The 23,119-nt window shown below is 43.0% G+C and overlaps 1 long non-coding RNA gene across 3 annotated transcripts in view; it reads right to left on the reverse strand.

The window, feature by feature from the left end:
• LOC147753569 (uncharacterized) overlaps positions 1 to 23,119 on the reverse strand; it is a 55,440-nt gene that overhangs the window by 21,642 nt on the left and 10,679 nt on the right. The window contains exons 2-3 of one of the 3 annotated variants that reach the window (XR_015310773.1): positions 14,673 to 14,717; positions 11,157 to 13,120 (exon numbers count right to left, since the gene is read on the reverse strand). The exons of 1 other annotated variant lie outside the window; for it this stretch is intronic. This is a non-coding gene — a long non-coding RNA (uncharacterized LOC147753569). Of the gene's footprint in view, positions 1 to 11,156; positions 13,121 to 14,672; positions 14,718 to 23,119 lie in introns of those variants that run through there. One more of the 3 variants, XR_015310772.1, reaches the window with a different exon arrangement.

Below are 23,119 nucleotides of genomic sequence, written 5' to 3' on the forward strand. Positions count from 1 at the left end.
CTATCACACTATGCTAAGAAGTACCACACAACCTTGCCCATTTCCAGTTGCCCATTTCTGGCCCGAGATTACTGCTGGTTTTTAAGGAAAGACAGTTTAGTGCCGACAGAAAATAAACCCTTGGCATATTTACTACGTGGCAATGCTTGCTCTAATACTGCATCGATCCGTTCGACCGTCGGCTGCCAAATTAACGTTAATAGAAGAATGCACCTCCACGCTCGCTGTCAGTTGCTTCGAACCAAATCTAATTACGCTATTTGCCCCGCCCCGAGGGGGAATAATATGTTTTTTACAGCTTGGCCTGCAACGCTTCCCTTCTGGCCCACACTGATAAACGCATTCCAAGTCCAGGCTTCTGCCAATACTTTTACATAGCTCCGTTACTTTTACATAGTGTCGCCATACGCACACACTCCTACAGCAGCGAAACACGACAAAACGATTGTGGCGATAGCGCAACAATTTTCTGCATTTGCTGAAAATTATTTGTCAGTCTATATCATGTCAATCGATTTGACCGTATTCAGAAGATCATTTTTCAGGTGTTGAAACGATAAAATAATTTTTCGGTTATACAAGCTAATTATTTGCCCCCTTTTGATTGTCCCGAAGCTGTTCGCATTATTTGGATTTCTCTAATAGCTAAATGGCGCAAGATCTGCAGCGTCGGATCTTGCAAAACTAAGAAGAGATTTTTCATCGCTGTATATCCACATCGCGCCGCCTAGGACATTTTTATTTTAGAAAAAAAAAAACGAAGGATGTACGAAGAAGAAAGATATTGTCACCGATGTTAGCGCAAGTTCGATGTCTCAAAAGGACATTAGGACTTTATCCAACGTAAAGCAATAAGGACAACAACAGACACGATATCACTGAAGTTTTTTTCCACGAAGTCAGTCTGCTCAAGGAGTCAGCTGTGTCTTAATTTGCTGACCAACTAATCGACCTTGCGTCGTTTCCGGCGATTCACGGCACCTCCAGAACTTGAAGCCAAACGAAATGCAGGAATGAACTGATCCTTAATGCGTCAAGATATCAGAAATAACATTGTATAGAAAGCAAGTATCATACATGGTGGCAAAAAAATGTATTTTAATAAAGTCAAATAGTGAATACGAAACTCTACCGACGTCCATTGGTTTTCAGCTAGATGCTTGCTCAGGGACGTTTGCTATTGACATAGTAATTTAGAACAGAAAGATCTGCACGTAATCGCAACGAAGAACCAAGTTGACGTTTACGCGAATTAAGCCGTGTATGAAGTATTTCCTGTTTCCATGCAATTTATGCCGTCCCCTTTTATACGAAGAAAGAACAATTGTTCAACTATTACTAACCAAGCGTACCAGTCATGCATATGCCTTTGACGACCTCGAAATCGTCCTTGACCCATACATTTTTTCCAAGTTTGAATTTTGCCAAATTGATCCAATCACGCAGCCAAAGTTTCATATCTACTAATCAAACGTTCACTACTAATAAAATTGAAAATTTCAAATAAACTCAATCAGTTGAATTTTTTACAGTATACATATTACCCATTGACACAAAATCGCAACTTTGCCCTTACATCTCTGGTTTGCTATGTCTCGACAACAGGCAAACTCTACTGTTCTGAGATATAGAATGAGCGTTCTATCCCATTTTTCTCTGCCACATCTCTTTTTCCCTAAAACCCTCTTCTTTGCTGCCCTGTTCTCTATGACCTGCTTCCGAGTCCGAAGGCTGAATGCTCCCGCCTGGTTCCCAGCAGTGATCAACTCTGAAGTGTCCCGCAAGTGTCTCTGCAGTAAAGTGAAGTGTCACGCAGCCGTTCAAGCCCCTACTGCCCTTGCCTTCAGTGGTTGTCGTTTTCAAATCAGAGCGTCTGCCACTGCGCGGCAAGAAGGCGCGACATCGTGACGCAAACTCACTTGAAAGCATGAAGACAACTACAGAACGAAAGGGTTGCGTGGGGGCTTTCAAACTCGCGAGAGTTGGACCGAGTGTTAGAGTTTTACACTTTCCCCTGATCGTTCCCTGAAAGTACTGGCAGATGTTCGGCGCCCGTTCCAGTTGCCGTGAATCCGGCTTCTCAGACGGAAGCACTTTGAGGCGCGTGGGTATGTCGTCGGAAAGGCATCGTAAGACGTTTGACTTCCATAACAAAGCGGAAGGAGTGTTTAACGCGGAAAAGTTCGCCAGCAGCCACTATGCTAGCGGGTTTCGCTTTGTCCGGCATCCGCTCCTGCCAATTCACCGTTATCTCCAAGAGGGCCTTACGAGACTTCCCCTCATTCCATCAGTAGATCAATAATATGAACGGAGCGTCATTTCTCACGCAACAGATGTCGTACTCGCGTATTTGGCTGATTGTGTCGACATTTTTTGATACGCTTTGCACTTCAGTAGAGAGTCGTACGTATGTGCCTGTCAATCTGCAAACCAGAAACGGTAAAAGAGATTAAACAATTAGGAGTTCAGCCCAGAGAGCCGCGTATGTCTGGACGGAGATACTCACATGTAGAACCTGTTGAATCGAAAAGTCAATTGAAATTTGCGAGGCCGATGTATAGTGTGACTTGAGTCAATTTTTACAACATAACTAGTGACGTTCTATGCTCACGAGCGTTAGACATCTACTCGTTTTAAGTGATGCACCCATTCATGCCGCACGAGTCTATAGATGAAGAACGACGATGGTCCGTAGGGAGCTGGTCGAATTCTTTTGATCGCGTCAGCAGCTGCCCTTCCGCATATAGGAATATGTATATACATACATATCTACGAGAGCGTAGCTAACCCGCCTTCGGCTATCAACAGTGGTCGATATGTTTGCGAAGCCAACAACTTTATAAACTTTTCCCTCTAGCAAACGGGCGTAGTCTCTGTACGTGTTGGCAGCTACGGTCGAGTTCGCCATAGAAATAATGCATACAAGCGCGTATCATCGCCGTCACAACTCTCCATTATGATCTATGTATCCGTATGCACAGCTGGTCATCATGAGGGAATATGTAATGCAAAGCCTGTTTGTAGTGGTTAAACGTTTGAGACTTGTAGTGGCTTGTTCACAATAGCGCCTATCTCCTTCAATGCTCCGCACTTCGACCATACTGTTCTGCTGGCCGGGCTGTAGCTACGAGCGAAATCGAGACTAAACATTTCCATTTTAGCATACTACAGGTTCCTTCTAATACGATTAAGCGAACATTTTGAAGCTTTAAGTGAGAAGTCTACAATCATTTTTGTGAAGCTATTTGATGGACATTTTTGATGTTACAACCTTAAATGGATCATGGTACTTTCTAAATACTAAACTGAATGTATAGGAATGATGCCTAATTCGTCTCGGCATCTACAAAGGGGTCAAGCTATCTGCATGGAAACAGAGCTTCTTCGTTCGGCTTGCTTTACACTTCCTGACGACGGGGTCAAGTAGCCATTCGCGAGCTTTCCCGTACAGAGGATTGTGGTTCCTGATGACTCGCAGATAATTATTGGAGATGTCACAATACCCCCTGCTGATTCGGTGCATACGAAAAGCTGTCGATGCTTTCGATAAGTGAGCATAGGGAGCTCCATTAAAATAGGTCATATAAAGGGCTTGGACCTACCTAAGAGCACACTTATTAACACGCTAGTATTTAAAAAAAAAAAAGTAAACATGTATTTTTCCATTACAAGTTTTTCGCAAACGATACTTTATTATTAGCTAAACTTGTTTTTATATAATCTACACACACCTTATTAAGTAGTACCTCTCAGTGTTATGCTGATTGGTTCTAGAACCTAAAATCACACGAGGCGAAAAAACATACTTATGTACATAAGAAAGTTTTTACAACTGATTTTCTTTATAACATATGCCACGTACGATCCGATCGTACATTCGTATGAGAGTCGCAGATAAGTTGAATACTTCTGGATGCTGCTTCTTTGCTGCACGCACTCTCCACATAACTATAAGGACCCTGCGTGCAGCGTTTCAGCTAACTTTATCTCCGAAGGCGACTCAACGTTTGCTGAATGACGCGATAGGATTCAATTGTCAACAGGAGGACAGTGGCTAAGACGAAGCGTTCCCAGTGAACGCTACCCATTAGCTGAACAAGGTAGCCTCACGGGTACTCAATGTTCCTGGAGGACCTCAAGTGTCCACTATGATCCACTTAGGCTGCTGAGCTAAGGAACTGGCTGATCCTTAGAAACGCTGATCGAGCTCCTAGACTGTCTACCTAGTAATAGATTAGTTGGTCCGTATGCATCTCTGTCGCGATCACATGTGCGGCAGCCAAAGATTACCCACATAGCGATTGCGGCCATGATTGAATATGCTTGCTACATAAGTTGTTATCGGAGTAAGTTCACTGAAGGAGCCAGCAAGAGCAACGTTCTGCCAGCCTGTTGCTGTGTGAGATAAAAACAGAGCTGCAATTTAAGTTCTGTATCGTAAACAACTATTAGTATTTGTGTTATTGGTCCGTATGATCCTGCAATGGTAGCGTGCGTTCCTGCTAAACGTAAGGACAAATGAGGCAGGCTAGGTTTGAAACCTAATATAGACGCATTTCGTTTCAGCTTGGAGGGCCTTTAGCCATGGTTAACGGTAGTACCAGACGGAAAATCTTAAAGCATTTAGCAGCTTCTATTTACTTTATATATTAAGCACATGGAATTTTCTGTTATAAGTGCTAAGCAACTGTTAGGTTGGAAATATTGTTGAAGTTGATAAGTTTTATTTTTGGTCTATCCGCATATATGAAGGTCTGATTAACAGATAGGCATCAAATGAAAAATCAATTTGCTTCCATGAAATTTTAATAAAAACAGTGTGCCTTGGAGAAGAATCAGCTGCTGATTTCGGAGCTGAAATCTCAGACTGAATAGCAAATCCATGGTACTACCGAAATAATTAAGCCGATTATGATAAAAGGTTACATTTAAATTGAATCATCCTTACGTATTACAATGATATCACTAATAACTATAATTGTATTACGTTCGGGTACTCCGTTAATTGATGAAGTTCTTTAATGTTTGTTAAACCTTCCTCGACTCACCAATTGGAAATGAACTCGCTGAACGTAATATTTCGCTTATGCCCAGTATTAGTACGAATAAGTAATATTGTCTATCTATAATGCAAATCAAACATGTCATACGCGCATACAATTCTCAGAGTTGTGTTCGAATAGATAGGACACCCGTTTCTCTATACGTCGTTATTTGTTATTATGAGCGCTAATCTCTGTTTACCCCCTTTACGAAATTCAGTATACTTCAGTTTTGCTTTCACTCAGAGCATTGTCGCAGAGATACGCACAGATTCGTAAAGCTAGCGATGCGAGCCGCCACTCGGCCTCGTCTCGCTCCCTTTCCCTGTTTTCCGTTGCTTCGTTCGTTCACTTCGATCTCGATCATCGTTCATCCGCCGCTAACCGGCTTAGGCTTAACTTTAGCCTGGTCAGGCCTGAAGTCGTTGAGTTGGTCACTCCTTATGTGTTCGCCTCGTGTCTAGATTCCTACGACCGGCTCGGTTCAATGTCACTTATCTGCAATGTTTTGCGCTCATGAGCGTTGCGCTGGCGCACAACTGGGTCCCGGCCTGCTCCGCCTATGTCGAATTCGCGCAGTGTGTCCTCGCCAATCAGAATCTCGAAAAATGCTCACTCTTTTTCCCTTTTTGAATGGCTGCAACAGTACCCTTCTGCTTCAGCAGGCTGGCTTCACGGGATAACAGCTCGGAATGGTCGAAGCAAGTTTGCTCTGTGTATTTCTCGCGCGCGTTCCTCAGTTCCACTATGCCTTCTCTCTCGTTCTCTCTCTCTCGATGCCAGTATTCATTGTGTCTGTTACTGAGCTAACTCCGCGTCAAGGTTTTGCCAACTGCTAGGATAAATATTGGCTACTCGTAGGGGCGGCGGTGGTAGTGGTCGCTTTAGTCAAGGCTACCGAAGGTGAGGAGCACATTAAATGGAGGCTGGGTAAGTAGTTGGTCCGGCAATGCTTCTATACAGATGATGCCACGTGCACCGTGGAAATAGGATCAACGACTGCCTTCCCCCCAGCCAACCCCGGTCCCCATCCACTCCGTCTGTGCTTTGTAGTAGCCAGCTATTCAGGCAGCAGTCGGAGACCCAGGCTGAGTAGTGCTTGCTCTGTGATGTTACATTTTTGAAGAATCAGGGAAGTCTCGACGCTAGGGCGAGCAGGTCATCGAAATTCATACAATACTTTACATTCACAATCAGCGTTACCCCATACAGGCTTAAATGCGGGGGGGGGGGGGGCTGCAACCCACAATCGGATTCAGGTCGTGGTCATGGCGCCGCGGCTGGAGGACGCATCTGTCGTCCTGAGTCACCTTACCAGTCACAGATTGGCGGGACAGCACCAGTCAATTGCATATTTGGTCGCACAAGAAATCGGTGAGGTGGATGGGAGGACAAGAAATCTCATTCTAGACAAAATTTGGCTACTGCTTGACTGTCCTTTAGTCTCAATGTTGATTATGTGAAACCGTGCCTGTATGTGGCCTAAATTGAAAAAGCATTTATTGAAATAATTAGATCGTCCGTGGCCTCGCTGACTCATGAACTAAACGGCATCGCGCCAGTTGGCGATAGCGAACAACTGTGACCGTACTTCGCATTGACACTTCGCCAGTTGCAAAAGCACGATGTCCGCTATAAAAGTACTACATTTACCCCTAAGTAATATGGCTTAATCATTTTAAGGAAATAGTTATTGTAGCTAAGTATCGCCTGTCTCCAGCTACAGATCACTTGTTGGAAAAAACGAACATACTGCCAAACGTATTGTCGTACGTGCGTTGCAAGTTGAATGTATCAATTAGTAGCTTTTACTAAACTTCACTAAGCTAAGATCAAGCGTCTATTTTCAAAGTAAATAGACCGTTAACCGTAAATAAATAAAATAGATAGATAAAAAAACGCGAATTTTTTTTTATTATATATTATACTTTAAAGCTTGTTGTCGTTCAAAATATGCAAACACTTCGAAAAAAAAAAAAAAAGAATAGTTCATATCTATGTCATAAAAAAAATCGGAAAAGAATTGAGATATAAAAAGTCCCAAGAAACTATTAAATAAATCTTCCTGTCTTTACATATCACATTTGGACAATTCAATAGGAAGAACTGTCAAGCTCTTCGTTCGCACGGTATTTATCATTGTTGAACACAATTTCGCATAATGACGATTCTCAGCACTCTTCACTCGACCCGCTGTTTTACATCATCTAAGTCTGCTTCTCTTTAACATCGAACATCATCGTATGTTGAACCTTCCTTTTATATTGACACCAAAGATACTAGCAATAAATGTCTAATACGCCTAAATGTTCTAGCTATCTATACATTTGCTGTCTGTGGATGAACCGTGTTTGGCAAGTGCAATAACCCGTGGTAACGGTTAACAGACGGCTTATTTAATTCATTGGGGAATTTGTCAAGGAGGCGAGCTTCATTCTGTTCCCCAGATCTCGCTTCTGCTCTAATTTCACGCATCACTCACAGAATGTCGCTGTTTGTGGAGAGCGATGGACGACGCTGAAGCGTCCCAACCGCCACGAGGCCCGGCCTCACCCCCTGGCTCGCCAAATGAGGAAACAAGTAATTGCAGAGTTCGTGACGTGATCATCCGTTCAACACGCGCCAGCAGAGACTTAACGATTAAATCAATGTATAGAACACGTGTTCAGTGCTGTGCGAACATGGGAACATATGAGTCAGGGGGCATCGTGGTTGAATAGCAAAGTTATAGCAGAATAATGCCCAACAACGCTCTTCGACTAGGTAGGATAAAATACAATGCTTCAGCAAAACACAGCGAATCTACACGGGCATAGTATTACGGTGATACGATAGAAGTCCATTGACGAAAACCTCAATACAGCTCGTGTCAACCAACGTAGGTGGCAAATGACAGGGATATTAAATGATTGGAGCTCAGAAAACTACCAAAGTTTTAGTGGCAAATCTAATACCAACAACTTCCAATGGCATGCTGTCCTGGTCATCAAGTGGTAGAGAAATTAAAAGGAGAAAATTATTGGAAGCAAGCGTCAGGGACCAAGGACTGATCAAGGGTCGATCTCCCAAAAACAATTGCTACTTTGTCGCCTTAGACGAGTACAAAGCAATTTAATATTGGTTTAATGAAATACCTGTGGAACATTTCTTTGAGGACATCGAAACCATGCGAAGCGACACCTTCGTTGTAAACAACAAATTCGAGGGGACAGTAACGAAACAACAAAAAAAAACAAACGATTTCCTAAGTAATCCAATTATTTAACTAAAATGCCTCTACAAACATAAAGCGACTGTCGTAGAATAATATTATATGGTGAATAATAGCGTTTGACGACAAAATCGTGTTACACAATGGTCCAAGGCATTCATTAATTGTACTATAAGCATACAAGCGGGCTGAAAAATGACGTCATCCGTATTTGATTCTACGAAAGCTCTCTGGTCGTACTAAATGTTATTACATCGTTTGTGTGTTCCCCGTACGCCATACCAAGCGCGGATACAAACCGTTAGACTCAAACAGTTCCGAAATCGTTCGTATATTAAGTACCATAGGAAAGTTGCTGCTCATTGTGCTTCCCGTAAGTTCCGAGATTGGTTGACAAATTAACGTTCAATTGCCCTGGTACCTAATATGGAAAACCGGCATAACTTAATCTCTCTCTCCACAACTTAAAAAGTATGTATGCACTAGATTTACAAATACTAACTTGTACATACGCATATTTAAATTCGATGTTTGCTCAAAAAATGTCACGTATCGTCCATCTGGATTTTTCCTCGTGTAAATCGGCCTCAGCTAGTGCCTCTCATCAGACAGACTTATGTGTAGTCTGACAACGAATAACTAACTCTTAACCTTCTGGTAAGTCCGCTTCGACTACTTCGGTGATTTAAAGCTTAACTTCTTCTAGCGCCCTGCTATCGATCTAGTGCACTCGATTCTTCATAGCCCGTATCCCGTAGGATAGAAACATTGCCAACATTTTGCCTCAGCTGCTTGAGACCAGGAATTAGCCCCATCTGTGTCAAGTGTATCCCTCGCAAAGAAGCGTTACCCTACTTGAATGTCGCAGTTCTAGAAGTAGGACCAGTCAGATATCCACCAGTGGGGCAATTATTACAGGATCTATACGACTACAACGAATGCTATCGCTATAGAACTATCAAGGCTTCTCCGCTCCTGCTCCCATTTGAATTGGCTCCGTACAAAGCTGAGGCGAGCTTGAACCTCCAGCCCTGCGACTTCGTTTCCGAACGGAGGCTTCCCCATCGTTCTCTGACACTCACTCTTTCGTAAGTGTTTAATTAAAGTCAAGTGTCGTTCTTCTCCCCATATCCGCTTTCAGCTAGCCGATCCTGGTGCGTATGCTGCTTGCTGCTGTGTTCTTTCGTTGTTCAAGTTCCGTTGTCCGATAGGCCCGAGACAGACCCACAAGCAGATACTTTGGAGCTATGGAATCTCGCAGTAGCGTTTAGGTGGCACTTAGGCTGAGACGGAAGCGATGCCTACTTTTCGACGACGACCTGACCAGCCCTACGCTCGGTAGTAGCAGATGAGTTCCTGTTTTGTTCGAGCGTCTCTATCTTCTCCATTTCTCGACCATGCTCCGGTTCCTCTCTCCCCAAACGTGGCCACAGCGCCGCTTTATATGTCCTAATTTATTACCTCGACCGTGGAGACATCCTCCAGCGAAAATGGGATAGGGGATAAACCAGCTAACGGTCTCATTCTCAAGCGAAAATGGGACCAAAAGATGCACGGGCGGTTCGTGACATCGATAGATCCACGTGGTCGCAGCTCGACCCCCTAATGCCATGTAGGACCGAAAAGGCTAAAGACCGAAGGAAAGTGACGCGCCTTCAGATCTCTCGTCCTACCCGGGCCGGTGTAAGTTGATGGTACAGTTAGTATGCTAACCGGCTTAGATGCACTGTCACGAGAACATTTATTCAGTCCGCACGTCCACGTTGGTTCGCTGAGAGGTTGGCTGAAGATGAACGTTGAGACGCCCTTCACATAGGTAAGAATCGCGCATTTGGATTTGTGGCCTCATACTATCACGGCGTATATTGAGAAGAGAAGAAGATTTACAGCTGCCTCAGAGAGCACGGAAGCTGGGTCAGTTTGGGTTATACATCGTAGACCTCGAATTGCTGACACGGATTGGCGTGGTTGATAAACCGCTTTTACAGAAATTTTCAGAATAATGAGTAGGAAAATTTTACCGCCCGTTGGTACAACTATACGTGAGCCAAGCGTTTCAAGCGTTGTTTGACAAAAACTACTTGCCAGACACTTAACCGGAAGAACATCCTGGTTCGTAGGCAATATGAAAGCCATTTTCGAATAGCAATACGGGTTTCGAAGGGGTCGTTTGACGGAAACAGTATGAAGGACTTGATGGCCTATATTAAGGAAGCACTTAGCAAACTACTAAACGCTCACACGTGTACGCAAGGCGAATTTATTGAATTTAGAGTTGCTTAGTCTCGGCTTTTAAACGCTCGATTCTGATTTCTTTGGCGCACATATGTGTTCCAAAGATGAAACTGTCCTTTCACCCCTAATCGGCCGAACCTGAGTCCGCACCTGTCCTGTGTTACATTTAAGGGCCTTCTTCACAAAGTACGGGGCTTTAAGGAACTTGTTCAAATCGTCTTACACTCTGATGATTTGAAAATCGGCAGTCCTAATAGCTTTTAAATTTAGCAGGTCTTACAGAGGCTATAGTTTCATCTCGTACATTGCAGGAAGACGCGAGACAACCCTCACCACACCGGGCGCGATCAAAGACCGTCCTTTGAAGCTATTTGTGATCTATCAGATGCGAAAATAGCGCTGGTGTTGGCCTACAGAGTGAATGTCATTTATGACCTAGCCATTGCAAATTTGGATTAACTACATCGGGAGAAAGTTTACCACCTAACACGCGTACTAGGTCTACCTTTTAGGATTAGCCGACTCGTATATGTTTTCGACGCTACTCTGCTAAACCTGAGAGTGTGCTTAAGATGTCCAACCATCGAAGCCTACTTCGTGTTCCAAAAAATGGGCAATCCTCTAATGCAGTGAAGAATCGTGGATAGAAACATATATTTTAATTATTTTGCATGTCTGAATTGCCATTGATCAGCGACCAAGAAAAGAAAGTAGATGCGAAGGGTAGTATTGTATATTATAACATGACATCTTGTATATACCTAAGAAGATAATCGCACATCACTATACGTTGACTCTTTCATTAAAACAAATTTCTTTATATGGCTCACCGTGGCTTAAGCTTTTTTAACGTTGTCATGTACTTTAGACTATGTTGCCCTCTGATACGATCTGCTGTGTCGTCATTATTATGCGGCTCATCCGCCTAAGCATCCTCCGCAGCCCCCTGCTTATCGCTACGTATACGCCTATACATATCAGCCTCGCTTTGTTCTGCAATACAATTTACCCTTGGTTGTCCTTTTCCCAGCGCATAGTAAGGTTAGCTAGCCATATGTCCCCGTCCTGAACGCGGAACGTCTCGCGTGGGCAGCAGCCGTTACAAACTACCGCCGCTGCTACTATTTCTACAACGGGATGCCTGTGTCCCATCGCACCCTCCTGCCATCCGCATCAGTTTGCCTCGACTGGCCACCCGAATCTCTAACAACACCACTGGGTGTCGGTCGGCGAAACGGAACCCCCCCCCCCCCGCCACGCGGACCACACTAAAAACGTCACTTGCCTTCCCTTTTCTCTGGTTGCTTCTTCAATCCGGTTTGCCGAGAAGAGCATCTGTTGGCCGCCAACTGCAGTGTCCCTGCAGGATCACACACGAATGCTCGACGCTAACGGTAGGCTATGGCACGCAACAACTACGCCAGGGCTGTCATTATTCAGTGTCTGTAAGCGGACTGAAGGGAGACATTGGGACTTGTGCAATACCAGTTCTGCAAGCATGTCGGGATCCAGGAAATCTCCTAGGAGGACGGGGGGAAGGGGGTCTTCTTCTAGTGAAAGTGCAAGCACTACTTAGTTGGCTGGAGGTGCCAAGCCACATCACGAACTATCACAAGATCTCAAACGTATTCTGTTTTCTTCTCTCCTTGTCTGATTAATCTCGAAACAATGTGTCTGTATCTCTATATCTTAAGGTACTTCCGTACGATGTCGCCTCTTATACACAGCATAAACAAATCTAGTGACGAATTAAAGTAAATCTGCGGGAAGCTAAAAATTTCATCCAACTATATAAACGTTATTGTAATAAATAGTGGTCTGCAACTCCAAGCGAATCAGTGTAATGATCGGCCGATGATAGCAGACTTGCAGCTGTTTCCAGATTAATCATATGTCGCATGAGTTAGTATCGGCTTTTGGACTTCAGGAGATACCATAGCAGGAAATTTCTACCGCAAAAAGACCCTTCATAACTTCTTATTCTAGCTTTCGTGTTTCCGTGATTTTGTGATTGCCACGTGACATAATAACGTTTACCAACATCCGCTGCCATGTTCTTACGGTTGGCACTGAGCACAGTTTATCAGGACTCGGGATGCCGACAAGTACAGCGAGCCACGGCCAATTACTACTACCGCCATGTTGAAAGTCTCCCCCCCAACACTCAACTGGACCGTCGACGACCGCCCATTATACTCTCGTTGAGTGAACATTGTTGAGAAAGCCACTGCTCTTCGGACGAGTTATCCCTTGCTTCTCCCCAACTCCTCCACGAAGAGCAAAAGTGGGATAGATACGCTGAGCCGAAGAGCAGATGCAATAGCGACCAGGCGGCCATGATGCCAGCAGCAGGAAGTAGTAGCTCGAGAGCGAAGAGGACGTTGAGATTCGTTTGGGAACAGCTGGTGTCGTCTGCTTCTATACGGTAGGGGGCCTTCTCTGGCCCTGTGGCACGGGTGTTGATGGTGTATGTCGCTAGTTGCTGTTGCTGCTTCTTCTGATTCTGTTTGTATCAGTTCCTGGTCAGGCCAGACAACGGACGACGGAGGACCGAGATTAGCTGGGACGGCACGGGTCTCATCTGGCTGACTGCTACCGAACTGTTGTACCTAATTGATGAACAGATGGGTAACTGGAAAGAGAAGCGTACTTTCACTTTTTGTTTGGTCGTCAGACAATTCCGGTAAGTGCATGTAGTGTTCTGTATATACGTGGGCGTACGAGAAGCAAATAGACGAGACGTAGAACGCATTATGGTGACGATGATCTATTGTCGATGGCATTTCAGTGCTCGAACGATCGACTGATAAAAGCGTATAAACACTTGGCAATCTTCTAACAACAAGAAAAACGTCGATTAGCTGTCATTCTTGGTAACGTAAGTCGTGTTCGCATTGTGTCTGGCCCGTAATATAAAAACGAGTGCCATATCGCATTGTGGCGAAGATTATTCTCAGCAACGCTAAACGAGTAGCAAAACGCTAGGTTGAATCTGTCGGACGCGTATCTCAACGCCATTCTAGGTTAGCTGTAATTGGATTCAGTTAGTTTCAGCTTACTATGTTTAATATAAGATTATTCGCTTAAATAAATGCCCCAACATTTTTTAGCTGATCTGATAAGCTGTAGGTCGTTTCTTGCTTTTACTAGTTACATATTGGTATTCCGCTAAAAGGACACTTTAAGGCTTATGATTAGATGAATTAAAGGCGCCTTAATTCATCTAACCATACGCCGAAGAAGTGTGGGAAGCAGGCCTCTGTTTAATCATTTTAGTTTGCTTCTGATTGTTAAATGCAGACTAATTAACTAAACGGAACAAACGACTGATCTGACGTTACGGTTGTTTCCATGTGAAGGACAAATGCGCTTATATATATGCAGCCTAGCAGCGATTCTTGTAGCAAATTTTAGATGAGTACAGAATAATATGTTTCCTTTTTTTGTAATAGATTGTCTTTTTAGTTTCGAGCGCTGTGCATGCTTCTCACCTACGCTGTCCTACCTAATGGTTTTATAACACCACCGGTGACAAAACTGTTTAAGGTAAACAGTAGACGTCCAATGCAGGCCAACCAATTGGCTGCATTAACAATGACAAAAACGCAAACTATATAAACTCAACCTGTAATAATGTGTGACTTGAAGCCATTGCTTGCTTTTGGGATTCCTCAGTGCAATTTTGAACAGTCGTCAACTAAACGCACCGACATTATCCATTTATCCGCTAGCTTTTTCCCAAAAAAATGTTAATCGTAAATTGAAACACTTGTTCATCCAAAACCGCATCAGAATTACTTTACTGCCTTTTAAGGCTGACGTTGACGGCCTGAAATAAGCATGTCCATTCCAAAATTGTCACGTTCCTGACTGTGGTAGACGGGTACGTTGCCGTAACACCATCGCAGGGATCAATTCCCCAGCCATTGGGCGCATGGATTGGCTGTACAATAAATTCCTCTTCTGTACCCCATCGTGGTTGGAATATTGATAGCAGTTCTTTTGTTATTTGTAAAAGCCTTTTCCCGCCTCGCCCGCGCCTACAATCGTCGCTTTCCAGTACAAGTTTACATCCTTCGCCTTTTATTAGCGCCTTTAATGTGTCCAGAAATTTCACTACCTTGGCCCTTGTCCATTCCAACAGAATCACACGGTGAAAATATTCATTTATGAAAAATACCTACCTGGTTTTCCGTAAATATATTGATCCGAACGCGCCAAAATGCCACCTGCAACACCCAGATTAGTTAGGCAGTAACATTGTATTGAACGTTTCACCTGATTAAAGCCACGATATGGCTAGACGCATTCTAAAAGTTTATACGGAAACTCACTTAAAAAAACTTCTAAGTTTTCCGCTCAGAACATTCACACAAACAAGCCTATATGTTGTTTGTCAGCATGTGTGAGTGAGCAGACAGTTTAGTAGAACTCAAGTGAAATTTTTATCAGGAACTCTTATACGTAGCTTTTTGATTATATTTAATAAGCGGCCCACTGAAGTATGCCCATTCTAATCGGATCAGACTCTACGTTCCAGCCTTGATTTCAGTCCAAAGCCTGCTTTGTCGGATCATTAATTGCGAAAGGTGTTATCATACTTGAAGGAAAATGATAATTACGAGTAAGAAGTGTGCTTAATGATTCCATAAAATTTCAGGCAGTACTAGTAATGGAAGAAAATTCAATAGTTTGATAGCTAACATTGAGCTTTTTTTTTTTTTTTTTTTTCTGTGAAACAAGTTGCAACAACAAAATATTTTTAACTAACCTAACCTAACCCGACTACTACTACCCGACCAGTACTAAATTAAGTACTGGGCTATTCTGTAAGCTGGGCACTTACACTATTCTCTACCTGGGTTTCTTCTGCTAGCTGAGCGTACGTTCAAAGATACGGTAGTGTAATAAAGATACGTGCAATTGAACATAGCGGGCTAACCGATCTAAACGCTTGAATACACTAGAGACACTGTAAAAATGAAAAAAAAAAAAAAAAAAAAGATCTGAGAGAATGAAAGCTATCAAGTGGCGTAGCCCCCAAAATTACTAGCATTGCCACAGGTTTTTTTTTTTACAACTATAGCATATACGACAGTAAGTGTTTAGTAGAACGTCAGCTTCAACAGCTAAGTTAAAGCGATGTATAAGTTTACCCTGACGAAAGCTACCGGGGTTCTGTAGATACAGTTCGGAAATCAGAAACATTAAAACAAAGATTGCAGAAAAAATTTTCGTGTCTATAATTTGTACAAATGATGCGCTGATAGCCAGCTTTTGATTAGTGTAGTTGTTACCTAGATTGTTTAGGTGTGCATTTAATGCAATGTTACTGCAAATTTTCATTCGTTGGACGGGCAAAAAGCTTTTTCCGGTTTATGAATACAGGGCAGCATCCCGCTTGACCCAACCCGTAATTGAGATTGGAGTTGCATTTGTGTCTGAGGCAATGAGACAATGCTGATCGTTGTCGAGCTACTCTAAGTGTCAACAGGCCTGTATCGTCCGAATTTACAGAGACGGCGGTCCTGTTTGCTTTGTAAAGCCATCTACGTAGAAAAAAAATCATTAAAATAGCCCTATACCTATCGTTTTCGAATACAATTTCATCTAAAAGATGTTCAACGATAGGCTAGAGTTTCGATGTAGATACAGTGTGTCAACAATATCCCAACTGGAGAAAACGAACAGACAAATTATTCAGCGAACGCGCAATGATAATAGGTGGAATTTATATTATACAAGGTTAAACAGCAGTACTATTTTACGCATGACATACCTCGGACGGAATTGACGGCATAATACCGTTACGCTGTCAACGTTGTATATCCACGCGTTAGTATTTGCCTGCAACAAGCTATCTATTGTGAGAAAATTTAATCGACCTAGCTAGTATACATCTTGCTTATATGCAAACCTAATATCACCAGCAAACAATGATATCGCCAACCGTAGAGCTAAGATTAGTCCTACCAGCAAAATCTTCGTCGGTCCTGAACAGTTATCACCACCTAAACCAACTACATCAGTTAACCGTCGAGGCGCCTTCGTGTGGTCAGATTCCAGGACGATGCTTCCATATTCTGTTAAGTCATGGCAGAATAGCTGCGATCTTGTGATGTGTGATTTCAATCTAAATTCATACAAAAGCTAGCCGATTTCGCTTTTCCTGTGCAATAAAGTAGAAAGGAACGAATGGAAATTTGGAGAGGACGCTGACTGGCCGTGATCGATTTCTGCGTCAGGAAGCATGACAACACGCACTTTCGACATTTCCATACATTTTCAGGAGTTGAATGTCGGCTCTAGTGAACGCTAGAGTATACAGAATGGTACAGAAACATAATATGCTGTATGGCAGCGGCCAGCGACTTCGCTGCAACGTATGTTAAAGGCTCCTTTCAGACGTTAGGGCGCCTCGCCCTGTACAGCGCAGGATTAGAAACTGAGAGGCTCCGTGCTGCCCGTTGAGGTGGAAATCGTCACCGAGACCATCATTCAAGAGCGTCGTTTTTCGTTCTTTGAACTGTACTTAAGTACTAACTTTTTCCTGACTTGCGTTTAGGAAAACCGTCGTTATATGAATTGACTAAAAGCGGGGTCCGTTTGGCGAAAGGCAGCGAATACGAAACTGTGGTCTGTGTCAAATTTCTTAATGCGCGAATATATTATATATGGAATAAAACAGTGTTTCAGCTAGCAGATCCTGGAATAAATGCGATTCCCGAGTATTGGTCTCCCGTTCATCACCTTCATGTATGCGCCTTACTGATATCTATTTATCGTAGTCGTAGGTATTCCCCGACGGATTGTTGTTTGTTATGAACAATACGAGTTTCTGCAATCGATCTACCGATAGGTCGTCTGCTGAGTTTCCACTGAAAACGAAAATCTTATATAAACGATTGAATGATGAATTGTCAGTAAATGATACAGAACGTAGTAGGATTATGTCAGACACAAGTTTAACCATTAATAATATTAATGTAAATTCGAACGATGTTTAGACGCGTGAGTCTTTTTTTTTAAACGCAACAGGAAGTGCGATTTAACTGAGACGTGGAACTAGATAATGCGACCGGTACACACGCAATGAGCAAAAGCTTCTCATTGAACTCCGATATCATCTCGTTTTGTCCTACAAAAACCCTTCGCGTACTTAAACTACGCTCTACGAAACTGCGTCGGCTCCTGCATATACTGAACCTAGTGCTTCACTTGCGTCTTAAGCTCGTCGTATTCGTCTTGGGATGTTTTTCCAGCGCTATGGGTTGATCAGAGCCCTTCATAAAGGATTTAGCAAATTCATAATACCCATATAAATATAATATTGTTATATTATAAGCCACCATGCTACATCAATTGCTTATAGGCAGACCAAAAATGCCCCTTCGGAAGCTAATGTTCCTGACCCAATAGTATCAAGCTAGATGATATCGAAGAATCTGACAACGGTTTCCTTAATAGCACCGAACACCTTAAGAACAGTAAACACACACTTTCAAGATAAAAATAAATCGGCATACAGGTAGTGTGCGATCAAGTACTAAGATATTCAACGGCAGTTGCGTATTATTGTACCTTTACAGAAAACATTAAGTGAGAAAATAATGAGACCCAAAAAAGGAAGAGAAAGGGTAACAATAACTGGATATGGAGCTGTCGAGACAAGATTGGTAGCCTTCTTTTCAATTATAAAATAAAACAAAACAATAACCTTTAACAACGCTGATTTGCGCGAGGCAGACTGAAAGGATATTTATCATGTACTCTCTGCATTAAAGCGCTAATTATATCTTCGTAGGAGATAAGAACGACCAATTCAGATCTTTTACACAACTAACTAATTATTAGATTGATGGCATCCGCTAAATGGAAGGAAAAGTTTCAAACCTGATTAAGTGACCCAGACGGTCACTGATATCCTTGCTCCATATCATAGCGCTGAAGAGAATAACTCATCCCTAAGAACCATCGGTACTTAGCCTAGGCTAAGAATCGCTATAATTAATGGTTGTCGTGCTGATTTCCGCGCGCTTCTCCAGCACCGACTACAGTGTAAATAGCGGAAACAGGCCACCGTATGAACTGCGTACGCCTATATGAAATACGGCACTTTTTCTCTCATATCACACATCCCTTACATTCTACCATAACATTAGCAAGGAAGCAGACAAGTCAGTCAGCCATCTGAAAGTGAACACCACCTTCGCGTTCCTTTCTGCGTCTGCAGTCTTGCGCTAAGTGAACGAACAAAGAAGCCTACGACACTCACACGCTGTCTGGGCCTGCCCCACGGACCCGTAAGCATTTTGACCGGTTGGATAGACCTTGATGTCTAGGTTAAACCATAAGCCGTTCAGCTAAACCAAAACGACGGATGGGCGAGCAGAAAGAGAGAGAGAATCGCCCGATTTACTGCATTTTTGCCATCAAAATGCATTTATACACACAGAAGGATGGACGGAGCAGTGGCAGTAGAGGCGTACGGTACATTTTCATATCTTCTGCGTATTTTTCATACACTACCTTCGAATGCAGAAAAATCGCCATCTACCACTATGAAGTAGCCGGTGGATCCTCGGAGATCTCGGGTGGAAGCATTTCTTACAGCGCAAGAAGTAAGTGAGGAGTATCCGCCACGGAGGATGCGGGCCCATTTGGCCTCTGAACCACTATTTGGCTGGCCATACGAACCTCCTTAGTCTGCTCCGTATACTCATATTTTTGCTTCCTCAGCAAAAGATTAGAAAGGAGCCGAATTGACACGCTGAGCTCGCAAGAGGTCCCGCGCCTTCGTGCCAAGCTAAGAGAGTGAAACTGGCCAGACGGAGCCTTCCATGCAGAAAACTGACCGCAAGCGACCGTGCCGTCGCTGCAAGCGCTGCGGCGTAGTGGTAACGTCTACCGACTTCCAAAGAATGAAACAGCCGACCACATGTGGTCGCCTGTTAGGTCAGTCTCTGGAGAAAAAGAATGATATCATTTAACTGTGCCAAGCAGATCGGAGAAGCAGCAAGTTGGGTCAGAGCGCTCTAACAAATAGCTCGGAAAAAAACAGAAAAATTAACTCATATTCTGTCTAAATATAGTATTACTTTCTTCCAAATAGAACCTTAAATAGATAACAATGATACGCATAGAGGTGCTCATTATTTCAGACAAACCACAAAAACGTGTATTGCTTTGATATTCAGCGGTCTCTCTAAATATAAAATTTACGCTTAATACAAATAGACTTGGTCAGCTACCTAGATGTAGAAAGTTTATATACATTTAAGTTACGATTCTTGAAGTGCATTGATTTTTAAATAATTTAACATCCCCGCGGAAGGGGGCTGAACGAATTTCCCTTCCGTTGCTTAAGTCATTTTATGTTTTACTTCAACTTAACTTGATCACGTGTTGGGAAGTAAAGTTATCTGTTAAAATTTGGCGTCGGGCAAGGTCGTCTTCATTGGTTCGATTAGAGATTTGCCTAGGATTTGTTCTTTGGTATTTCATTGCTAGAATATTGAACGGAAGCCCGCTAGCCTATCTCGAACTCCTGGTCAACTTACCCAAGTAGAACAGCTACTCGCATTTTACGCTTCAAAGGGTCACCATTTGGGATGGGATATAGCGTTGCCGTATTCTATTCTGAGTTTTGTAAAAGTTACGCTCTCATGGCGCTAGAGAAAGCGTCAGATAGGCAACAACTGGTGCGGACTCCGTTAGGTACCCGGGACCAGTTATTGACCTTGTCAGATGGTCGTCGCCATACCCCCAATACACGACCGAATAAAGCTAAATGGAAAGTTGCCACGAGAGCACGCCGTTACGTCAATAACGTTCATTTGATGAATACTGTGGCGGTGAAAGCAAACAGCTGTACGCCTTCGGGCATCCATCCCTCATGCGAGCGACATTTTCTAGTTACTAATCCGGCCGATATTTGAACTCGGTATACGTATGGTATTTAAGTGAATGCACTAGGTCTTTTTTACTCCGTAGTTCTATTAACTTCTTAGCAAGCTTGAAGCATCGACAGCCGTGGGTTTTTCAACGGAACGGGATCGATCGACCACCATTATGCTGGAAGTGCCAAATATGTCTCGAACTTTACCGTTCACAGAATGAACGCGATGATCGTCTCCAGAGCAAGTCGTGTTCTCAAGTTTATTGTTGAAAGCCGTTCATTAGCTTGACCGATAACACTCACACACTGGTGGACGCATCCATGTTGCTTCAAAATTCCGATATGAGTAACGTTTTGGTCTAAGCCATGTAAAGGACGCTAGTGGAGGCGTTAACAGTACACTAGCGAATTGATAGAAGATAGAAATAATTCGGTTTTTTTTTTTTGCAAATGCTAAGACACATATTGTTACGGGAGACTACGGAAACTGTTTACGTCAATAATTGAAACGGTATACAACACTGAAATCTTTCATGTCTGCTAACGAGGGTGAACTTTTCATATAACTTCTGTGCGCTCTTAGGAAGTCACAAGTAAGTTATGATGTTGATTCTTATCAATTATAGCATAAAAACGATTTCGCGAGAGGTAAGGAATCGCTAAAAATTAAAGAAAAAGATCAACAATGAACCAGTTACGGGCGGTATATATAACGCTGAATAGGATTCGTTGGCCTAACTCATCCAATACGTACAATAGCTTTTGCATTTTTTCTTGCTCATATAAGAACTCTGGCGAGAAGCTACCTTCAATTAGAATTTCTTATTCACGTTCACTGTTATTATTGATCTACCTTGCACACATAGTCAGAGGCTTCCTTCGTTACTTCCTACGCATCCGCCGGCGTTTTGGGATTGTTTAAAAATGTATTCTACAGCCTAAATTCGCATAATTGAAAATCCGTCCTTGACATTTCTGCCGTTCGTTCTGTTTCGAATGTACCGAGTGTTGTTGAGGCAGATGGTCTCACGTAGGGAACGTACGTACTGCGCACATTTTGAATGTCGACGTCAACTAGGTAAAAACCCGGGTCAACCACTGTCACAGCAACTAAGCCATTGTCAGAAGTGTGGCCGGTTCGTGTAAAGGAAAACCGGGAGAGCGCGCGTTTCTTTCTTTTGTTTTCCCCATCTATGTTTGTTTCGTAGAAAGGCCAAGATACACTATTGGCTGTACGTGGGTTGCAAGCAAAAGCAGCTTTGAAAAAGTCTCACTCTACAACACCGTTAGTTATTCGTTAATGAAAATTTACCGCTGATATCTTCACAAGTCAAATAATCAGCTGCACGTAGAAGTCTCGTGGTCGATATTATTCAATACGTACGCGTACGCACAAAAGCAGGCCCATCGTGCTGTTTCTGCTTTGGGTGTGATCATCTCGTACGTACATTGTTGATGCACTTGTTTATGCATCTGTGTTACATTCGTACGCTGGGTGGAGGCGTATTATCTAGAACGCCCAAAGGGCAAAGAAGGATAAAAGCAGTTATAACGATAGATAAACCGAATTCGACAGCGGCGCCAGTTTATGTGAGACAAGACTGTATAATTGCGTTCGCAAAAACACCATAGTTTTCCATATTGCAATAACCGTAATTAAACACTACAATTATACCTAAATACTTTTGACGCTAGACTCGAAAGCTATCATCAGGTGAACGGCGCTTTACGTGAAGCGATAAATTGTCCGTTCTGTAAGGAGGCTGTTCTTTAATGAATCCCACAGGTAGATATGGGTTGTTCGATCGTACGGAAATAGCCTTCATTAGAAGTCCTCATGAGACCTTGACCGTCCTCACCAACTTATTCCATAACAAACTACCCTGAATCATGGCTAAACGTATAACACCAGTTCTGTATTGCGTGGTCGGATCAAGTTGATATAGTGACGGTATTCTAGAATCATTCTAATGACAGATAATATAATGAGCACGTAAGCAATAGCTGGATGTTATTTCACACGCTTAATCAACTTACGCCCTAACTTCGGTCCTAATAGAAATCGAAGAGAAATGCCAAAAAGGGCCAAAAAATAGTCGGTTCTGGAAGTGGAACGTCCGTAATGAACTATCTCATTGCTGTTAAACTTGAAGCGATAAAGTCAAACATTGAATTTTTCTCATTTTGTGAAGGTATAACATTATCTCTAGATCTAATAGCCTCCGCCAAGCTACTCCGGGCAGTGAAGAAGTAACTGGTGGTAATAGTGGGGGCAGCAGCGATAGCAATATGTGAGCTTTATGACGAATAATATTGCTTCACTCGCAGAGAAGAAGAGTTAGCGGTTCTCAGCAGCTTCGCGGACCCTTATGATGCATGGGACTTCCTATAGGTTTGGACAGATATAAGTGGCGGTTCCTAGCGGAAACCTGTTACGGCTTCTGATAGGCGTTGAAAATGTATGCACAACGATGATGGGCCGCACATGGTACAAACGAAACGGCTGGGCCTAGGTAGACCCTTCTCGTTCATTGTATAGACGTATATATGTATATAGACGACAAGCTGCATCTTGATTACTCGGTGCTCATCAGGCGGGTGTACGCATTGCCACGCGCTGGACACTAATAAATGGTCGGGACGTTTCTAATACAGTGGAATAGTAACAAGATTGTGTCCAACATAGACAAGTCCGTTGACCGAGGGCTCGAACGGTAAGTACCCTACCAAGTC

This window comes from Varroa jacobsoni, unplaced genomic scaffold (assembly GCF_002532875.2).
Source record: "Varroa jacobsoni isolate VJ856 unplaced genomic scaffold, vjacob_1.0 scaffold_376, whole genome shotgun sequence".
Classification (NCBI taxonomy): Eukaryota; Metazoa; Arthropoda; class Arachnida; order Mesostigmata; family Varroidae; genus Varroa; species Varroa jacobsoni.